This window comes from Euwallacea similis, chromosome 9, assembly GCF_039881205.1.
Source record: "Euwallacea similis isolate ESF13 chromosome 9, ESF131.1, whole genome shotgun sequence".
NCBI classification, from domain to species: domain Eukaryota; kingdom Metazoa; phylum Arthropoda; class Insecta; order Coleoptera; family Curculionidae; genus Euwallacea; species Euwallacea similis.
Window position 1 is genome coordinate 2,238,146 of NC_089617.1, and position 9,952 is coordinate 2,248,097.

The window sequence follows — 9,952 nt, forward strand, 5'->3', positions numbered from 1 at the left end:
GAGAGATGAAGAAAATAATTTTAAGCAGCCAAAGACAAACCCAAAAACTAAAATAATAGTGTTTGTCCAGAAAATTAAACTCCTAAAGCAGAATCGTCCAATTATCCTCTATCAGACCAACTTTCGCGATTGAGTTTCAAACGCAAATACCTCAGGATTAAACCTCGAGCCAAAAAGAAGAGCAATGGAAAGCGAGAGAGAGGCTCCTCACAATGTCACAAAAGAGCCGGTTTTCCGGTTTCCAGCTGCAGTTTCCCCCTTAATTAACTTACACTGGAGTTTCTCTGGACTGATGTAGCTGCTGCTGTCTATTTAAATTTATAATGGCAGAACTCAAGGTGAGAATTGCGGATATTTTCTAGTAGCGCGCCGATTAAACGCTTTAATAAGGATATATGGGTTTCGCAGTCGGTCGGTTTAATTAGCCAGACTTTAATATTCCTAATTGGAGTTTTAATTTAATCGAGCGAAAGGATAAGCGAGCGGGGATTAATCGATGCTTGCCTCGTTTTAGTTTGATTGGGTTGGCTAGATTGCCTTTTAAAACAGCGGTATTTAGTTCGAATTAAGTTAATTAATGAAAAAATATCGTCGATGGCGGTTCATTTAAAAAATTCGCGCCGCCACTGGAATTATCTATAAGGAGTTGGATATCGTTTAACAGTTACGATTTATATATTACATGAATGGCGTAGGTGTCTGTTTTTCAAGTTATCTACAGTTTTTAAAAGTTTCTGAAACCTCCAGGCATTGAAAATCGAGATAAAAATTAGCATCGCCCCTAGACTTATAAAAAATTATACACCATATAAAGTTTAGCTTTTTCCAATTCAAACGTCCAATGAGTCCTAATAATATTCTTTTTTGGAAAACCAACGAGTGTAGCAAAGCCACAAACAGCCAACTCAACAAAATAGAAGAACGTTTAAGCGAGGAAATACGAAAAAATAAAAATTCACAAGTGCTCAATTTTCTACAATATTCCATTAACATTTTCTACAAACTTTTCAAGCATATGTACCGCAAATTGGTTTGTTATGCAGAAAACAAATGTTTCATTATTTTTTCTTCAAAATTAACACCTTATTTCTTAGATACATCATTTTCATCGTCTGTAATTAATCAGCATTATTGCTTTCTTGATTTTCCAACTCATCCATCCACCTAATTACTATGCTTTTGTAATTCCTATATCATCTTAGCGAATCTTTTTAGGTCGCTCATTATCACATTACAGAAATAATGATAACGAAAAAATGATGCTCTCACCGTACTGGTCTCATTGTGACTGAAATGAAAATTTATTTGCTATTAAAAATCAAAGGGAACCGAATCGAGGATAACCCTACCTCTTTATTCTTTTCACAGTCGATTGATTATCCGACCCCTTGAAAGAACTTGGATGGACACTGGAATAAATTATATCCAGATTCTTTTATTCAGAATTACGGCAGCTAAGCATTAAGGTACATTGGCGTAGGATTTCGTTATCAAGTAACCGATCTTTGCTATTTTTAGAACATTCAGTTTCTGGCAATCTTGTTTTTTGAAAACTGCACCAATACTGAAACTTTTTAAAAGTCCATAATTTTACAACTTTCCAAAGATCCATAATCTACTTTCGTAAATCCATTCAAAAAGTTTTTCTATGATTTGTCAAAAATCAGAGGCATCAAGTAAAAATCAGAAAAGAGTGTGAATAAATCAGAAAAAAATCCTCCGTGAATGAACAAAAATCGGGGGTGTTCTGGTGTGGTGGTTACTCCTAATCTACGTCAATAGTTTTGTGCATGATGGTGGGTTTAAGTGAAAAAAAATCTGTGGGATTCAGCAAAAATCAGAAGCGTACTAGTCATTATTTGGAATCCGACAGAATATAATATTGATTAAACTATAAGAAAAACCTTGGCGATACAAATTTTCTACTCCAAGCTGCTCTGACCATTATCGTATGATTTTCCCCGATTTTAGACATTTTTTCTAATTGTCTGATGACTGCTTGCTGGAAAATGGATTAATAATACTTAAAAGATTTTCATTGGTAGGATTTAAAAAAATTATATTTTTCGGTCAGTTCACCGTTAATTGGCCCCCAAGGCAAAACGTAACATAAACCAGAATTTCCATACAATTTTAAGCTTTTGTTCCAAGTATTTGTGATCAAATACTTGGAACAAAATCAAATATCGCCACTTTCCTGCTCATTTCCATTAAAATCGGAAATTAGAGCCCCGAAATATCCTCAGGGGCAAATTCCTAAACCGTCGATTCTGCGGGTTAATGTCGGAGCACCCCTGACAGTAATTAATGGTAATCGGAGAGATGAAAAACTCCAACTTCACGTGTTTATTTTTGCCCTCTCCACCTTTTTTAATTATCAAGATGTATTATCGGAAACTCTCTGGAAAACTTTTCTGGTAGAGATAATTAATGTTGGCCGTGGAAAGATTAATGTCGTAGCGCGAAACGACGTGTGTATCATACTCGATAAAATTGTGACGAATGAATGTTTTTTCGCAGTTTCGGCGAACATAAAAATCTCTTTGTCCGGCACAATATCGAGCCTTGCATGCATAATTCGCCGCACATGCAACCGTTTTATTATATTTGACACGGATTAAAACAATAATTCTTTTTCGGCCTCATATGTTCGCACGAACATGAAAGCTGTCCCTGTTGAAGAGTGTCGCTTTGCGTTAATTTGAACACTGAAAAACAGTAGGTTGCCCTAACTCAGAACTTTAGCTATAAGGTAATAAATCAAGATTCAAATCCTATTCAAACGTTTCCAATAAGAGTAAGTTCTTTGGAAGTTGGACGGAATTGGGTCTAAGTTTCGAACTTTTAAATTATGTCTGCATATTCTAGAGGAGGAGTTTTGTTCTTTCAGATGGGATAATTGTCATCTTGAGTAAAATAAAATTTAAATTATTAGATCAGATTAGCTCTCCTCGTAGGTGAATTACTGCAATAGCAGTAATTTCCTATACAGGGCGTAAAAGGCAAAAGTAGGTTGACACATCAGATAAAAGTTGATGTTTTTTTTCTTGAAAATAACGAAATTAAGGTCAGTAGATAAATAATCTTCGCTCGGACCGACGTTCCAAGGTTCGAGGATTTGCGTTTTAAAGCATTTTTTCCGTCGAAAGGAAAAACGACTAGAACGATAAATAGCCGAGTCGTCGGAGATTCCGGGGGAATATTTCAGCGAAGAATGAATCGCCCCTAATATTTCCTTTTCCGGATTGGTATAATGACAAATTACCGATTACGCCGAGGCAATTTCGGAATTTTCTCTGGGTTGTTTGAGATTGCTGCTGTCGCTTTCGACGAGCAAATATGAATTACAACACGAGTTCGCTTAAAGCGTCCCATGTATTTCTGCAAAGTACAAACCACGCCAATGTAGCACGTAAATTATGAATAATAGCAGATAAGTTTTCGAGAAAAACCTAAGTACTCAAAAACTGTAATTGCCCAAAATGACAACACGACTAAGTAATTATTACTTATTAAAGCAAATGAGAATTAGATTGTGTTATCCCCAGTTTTCAAGCTACCAGCGGTAACGGCATCAGGAACAGTTGAATCTGCTTTTTCGTTTAAATGGCTACTAATGTAATCCAATTTTCTCAATGTAAAAATTCCGTTTGGCCGTGTTAAAAATAATTTTTTTAATTCACATAATGACCCTCCAAAATACTTTCCGTTCTTTGTTGAGGGCGAAATTAGGGGCGCTATTAAAAATATTTTCCCTTTTGAGGCTCTTAACTAATTTCCGTGGTTACCGGGGGATGTAATTGAATTTCGCATATTCCCGAGAAAAATAATTTAATTTTACGTTTTTTGATGTACGAATAAAAATTTCATGTTTTTACGATATTTTCACTACATCGAAAAGGGCGTTTAGGGAATCTTCAAATTTACCATCAAAAGTTAGTTTCAAATCTTCAGGAAATTGCCAAAAGCCTTTTTAAAATTGCTTGGCAAGCATTCCTATATCTACTCTACAGTCCATATCAATATACATTGGCGTAGGAGTGTCTCCTTAGGTGGCTAATTTTTATCATTTTTTAAACATTGAGTTGTTGACAATCAATATACAAGGTGTTCATTTCAAAACGAACCATCCGAAATATCTCTTGATTGGGAGAAAAATTTAAAAAAATTAAAAAAATGTGGATATAGATATTTAGGGAGAAGCTTAATTTGACATTAGAGAGAATTGTGTAGTCACCCCCTCACGTCTGCTACCCTACTACCCCCACTTTGATACTTGAAATGCCCCCCCCCCCCTCTCCCTCCCTCCTTCGAGTGGCACATTATTGCAAACGGAATTCAATTTGCTTTGTAACTGTACCAAGAAAACTTCAAACGGTTAATTGAGTTGGGAGTGAGAAGGAAAAATGTGTACTGGTGCAAATAGCTTATTGAGATCAAATATTAAACGGTTATTAGTGAGGCAATAATAAAGTTTGTTTTCAGATTCTTCGAAAATATTGGTCAAAGTTTGTCCAGTAACGCTTCTAAACCCAAGGATAATTCTATTTTTCAATTCTTGAATGCTTTCAAGTCGAGTTTACTTTTTAACTAACTCTATACGAGAAAGTCTAGTTGACTGAGATCTGGAGATCGTTTTGAACAGTCTTCTGCCAATTCACTTTTTCGGAAATCGCTCATTGACCCGTTCTCGAAATAAACTTAATTATTGTCTCTCTGATAACGATTCACGTTTTGACTACTTAATGAAATTAATGATTTAATTTCAATAAACGATTTGCACTAGTGCACGTTTTTCCGTCTAACTTCCGATTTCATCAACCGATTTCAGTTTTCTTGGTATAGTTACAAAACAAATTGAATTCCGCTTGCAATGATGTGCCACCCGATGGAGGGTACCATTTGAAGTATCAAAGTGAGGGCAGCAGGGATGAGTAGATAATTGATACAATTCTGTTTAATGTCAAATTAAACTTCCTCCTAGACATCTAAATAGGTTTTTTTTATTATTTTAAATTTTCCTCCCAATCAATAGATATTTCGGGTGGTTAATTTTGAAATTAACCTCCTGTATATCAATGGTGAACAACATTTGGAACTAAGAATAAACAGTCTTTTAATACAAAACTACAAGGAACCCAATAACTCACCGACTCAAACTCAAAATTGAAATAAAACTCGTTGCAGCGTTGCCGGATCCTAAGCACTCATATCAGATCCTCAATTGTCAATAAATGCAGCGTTGCCCGTTCAACTGCGATCGGCGTGCCGCAAAGTATTCCGCACTGATTAAATAAATAAATGCTACTTCATTTCTTTCTAAGCGCAATTAATTTCCAGCAGTTGAGAAACTTAAATTCAATTCCTCGCAATAGAAATCCCTCCTGAACGTTTCTGCATCTTAACCTGGACAAATTGGAGAACTTCATCAAACTTTTCAGAATTCGACGATAAATCCCTGTCGACCCAACTTTCCCCCAAAACTACATCATTTAATATTCAAACGGTAAGTTGTACGTACCTACTTCAAAAGCGCCATTGTTTGACTAATTGTAATCAGTCTCCGAATGTAATTCGTTTTAATTTATTATCATTTCTAAAGTTGAAGCGGCTCTTCATTATGCAGAATTTACATTTTAATTAAAACAATAAAGTTCGTATAATTTTTGATGCGAAAACCCCTTCGAAACGGGGGGAGTTTTAAAAAGCTGGTTAAAGTTCGGTATTCATAATCGATTCCGGTGGTTATCAGGATATAAAATTCTCCGGTGAAAGTTAGTCGCGTGTATAGGAAATTAAGGGGAGGTGATTAAATGTTTTGGATGATTTAGTGCTTGTGTCGATACCAGGTTATGGGCAATCAAAGCGGAAGTTTGGAAATGTTGCCTTAACGCGGGCTTTGAAATATTCGAAACATTTTCCAATTTAATATGTAATATTAAGCTTTCACGGTAGGTCAAAATTTTATTGGAAATATCTTCCTGGCATATGGTTTCATCCACAGCTGCTGTGGATATTATCAAAGGCGATGCGGTAGCGGACGAAGTTATCTTTAGTCTCTCGACGTTGACTGAAGCGGTAACTTGAGAGTTTAGTGTATTTATCGGCGCACATGGAGCGTGATCAGACTGGAAGCACACGCTTTTAGTTTGAATTAAGAGCAGTGACTTCTTCTTTCCAGTTAAAGTTCTCGCTTGAGTCTCTGCAGCCTCTCTCGTAATTAGACATTCAGCTGATACGTCACTGGTCACATATTAAGTTTAAATTTATTTTAAAATAGGCTCCGTAAATGTTTTAATTATAAACTAAAAAATAACATTAGAAATTCGTAATATTGAAAAACTGAATAATAATATTAGGAATGCAACTGATAAGCTGCTGGCGGAACCGAGAGAAGTTGGCGTTTTCTAGGGGCCTCCTTGAGCTTTAAATGAGCCTCAAACAAGGGTGTAGGGACGTCCTGAAATTTTGACGAATTGCATAAAGTTTAGTAAATGGAACAATCCCAATTTGAAAATTCAACTAGCACGTCGCTGGTCGGATAACGAGGAGATTCAAGTATGAGGAAATTTCGTAAAACAAACAATAGAAATCCATTTCATACGCCCCTGGTTTGAATCTAAAAGGGGTTGATGATTTTGGTGTTTAAAGACACTTTTATCTGTGAATTAATAGTGTTTCAATTAGAAGTGGAGCAATCTCTTCTTCGGGAGCTATTAGATGTTAACAGATGAATTGGATGTGTAGAATTTCTGCTAGTAGGTCACTGGTTCGAGCAAAAATGAATAAAAATAGAATTATTTTTTATCGGACGTTTTCAGTTACAAATACAGGGTGATTCTCAAACCGTGGCATGAAGTTTTCCCAAGAGGCTTCATCACGCAGATATATGGCGAATCCCTTACTAACTGCATATTTATAGCATCTTTTAAATCAGAGAGTGACATTACAATTTTAAATATTTTATAATTTATAATTGGCCATTGATGCGGATCATCCTGTATGTTCGGCAACGAGAAGTGTAGGCATTCCTTATTCTTCCAAATAATTTTTTCCTTGGGCTTCAATTAGCCCAATAAGAGCTAAATATTCCGAGACACTTCTCAGTCGCATTATCTGCTAACGATACAAACACATAAAACGAAGCTTCCTTCGGGGACTCTCTTAATTAGAATTAATCAACGCTCTTGACAATGGGGCCAAATTCGCCCATAAGCGTTAATCAAGCACTCGATATTAATTTAAACTTGAAGCCAGTGAGTGTCGCCTTGAATTTTATTTAGGTAAAAGCCAAACCGCTCTAAAATAATGAATTAACGGCCATAACCGCCCCTCGCTGTTAATTATTATGCATCAATCAGGATCCTCTTAATTGCGACGCTTCCATCTCCGGTTTTAATTAAAAAGTCCTAATTTTTCAAGACTGAAAAACTGGCCCCGATGGGCCATTATTGTCAGATAAAACTAAGGTGTAAACTGTGTATACAAAGCGGTATGAGAAGCTGCCAGTTGAGCAAACATTAGGAAGTGTATACACAAGGAGTTGTGGGATATTTGTTTGCGGCTTCCTCTCGCAAATAAAAGGGACTTTTGTTTAAGTTTATATGCAATCTAGACAGGAAAACGAACTTGGAGTTTAGCAGGAGTTTATAAAAAAAAGTTCAACAACTTTCTATGAGGATAAATAAATTGTAAAGTTTAATCATGCACATCAACGTTATTTGTATCTTGTTTTGATGAGCTGCAACAAACTGCCTTAAAACTGTGTGCGGAATGAAAAGTTTTGGATATGGGGATTCGGCTGAAACTAAATCATGGCTTTAGGAGGCTTTGTGATGTGCATATCTAGATTAAAAAATTATATGGTTTGTTGGGTTTGAGTTCCTATTCTCCCACCCAGCCTTATGAGTACTTTTGATATAGTATGACTTTGCCAAGTAAAATAGGTTGACTACTATTTACCTTAGACTAACCATGCAAAATTATTTGAAAACTCCTGTCCTGCATCGATGTATTTATCCTATATTTTTCCTAACGAACACATTAATACACACCTTTCACCAAACCATTTAATAACTCAGTTACGGATATATGGTTTGCCCTAGCTGTTGTCGTCAAGTTACTAAAAACGATGTGCCCCAGTTTTGAATAATGTCATTAGCTAAATGCATGCTCAGTAAAAAATATCTGAAGATGGTCCTCAGAGTCGAAACGTCGTAATTTTCTTCCTAGTTTGTTGTTCACCACTATTCCTTCGCAATGTTGCCTCGTCGCAAACATGACAAACGTAACAAAAGACGTGTACAAACTCGATAAATTTTGTACACAGCGAGCAAAATAATCTCATAAACAAATAGAAAGCCACAACTCAGTGCACATCAAACAATCGCCAAAACAGTAAATCCGGATCTCTCCACCCCATAACTCATAATCACGTTTACTCACATAATAGCGGGCCTAAGTGAGGTATTTTATTCGAGGGGAAGTTATTTGTGGACGTCAGCGATCGTGCAGAGCGGCGCAGATTTGCATGAATTTATCATGCCAGGAAACTGGATCTGAGAGAATGAAATTGTTCCAGATGTCGGATGCTCTCGCTCGTTCTATGCTATTAATCCGACTGTGTGCCGCATGCGAGGCTATATGGAGGTATTTGATTAGTATAATGGCATGTAGGGGATTTGGCAGGGATCTTATTTGAAGTGTAAAGTGGCGAAAAAGTTTCAGGACAGAACAAGATAATTAAAAAAAAAAAAAATAGAAGAGTGATGGATAGAGATGAAAAAATTTTTGGTCCTTTAAGCCGATCTTGAAATGTGAATCAGTTTCGAAACGTCAGTACATCCAAAAATGCTCTTATCGAAAAAAATTGCTGGATATTTCTAAGCGGTAGGACTTTCAATAGATTACCCTGAAAGAAGAGTATGTATAGGTGCTTAAATTGGCCAGAAAGCAAATTTCTGACCAGGTGCCCAGTGTGTATGTGCCTAGAAGAGAATTTTTTAGGTTCTTCTACTATCACCAAAGCATACACGTAACTTCTACTTACTTAAATGTATTTTTAGACTTCAAAAAAATAATTCTTCTAAAACTCAACTCGCAGCATCACAAAAGGTACGTCGTTTTCATTGAATCTCTATTATTTCAAATGGGTACACCTTGTCTAAAACGCTTGTATGTGCGTGCAGAGTTATGGACCATAATTTGCACTTTCAATTAATGCAGTACGCCGAGCCACGCAGATTTGTTTGCACTAAAAAATATCCCTTTGACCAGTTTTCCATTATCAATGCGAGCCCTTTCTATTATTACCAATTCTTTTTTTAGCATTTTTAAATGGAAAATTTCCATGTCTGCATTGTAATATTCATGCAATGTTACGAAAATAGCAGTTCATTGGGTTATTGTGAAGTTTTTGGCGCAAACAAAGGAATTTTCCAATTCTGAGCATTGCACCACTGAAACCTGTTTCCCTAGGACCATCGACAGGAAGATAATAATTTCCAGTTTGAATAACGATCCATAGTGGAATTGCCAGTAAATAAACCGGCCCATAAAACACTCATAAACCTGATGGGTTCCTGGCTCGCTGACAGTAAACGCTAGTCGTAAACTTTGTAAGGAAGATGAAATTTTCATAATAAATTCTCATAACTATCTCCTTATTGGATGCTCAATATTTTGAAAAACCCGTAAACAATGTTACTTCGTCCATGAATTTTTAATAAGAAAATATAAAAACTCACTTTGCTCCTTTTAAGGAGATCATAATGGAGCTGTAAAGTCGATGAGGTTTTAATTAAATTCATGAATTTAAATAGGCCATAAGGTTTTTAAGGGTGGGATTTATGCGGAGTAAAGCAACTGAAACGGGCAGGTTTTGAATGGGATAATAAAGCGAGTGGAGGTCTGGTAAGAGTTTGTTGGATTTATAAGTGGATAAAAGATGTTC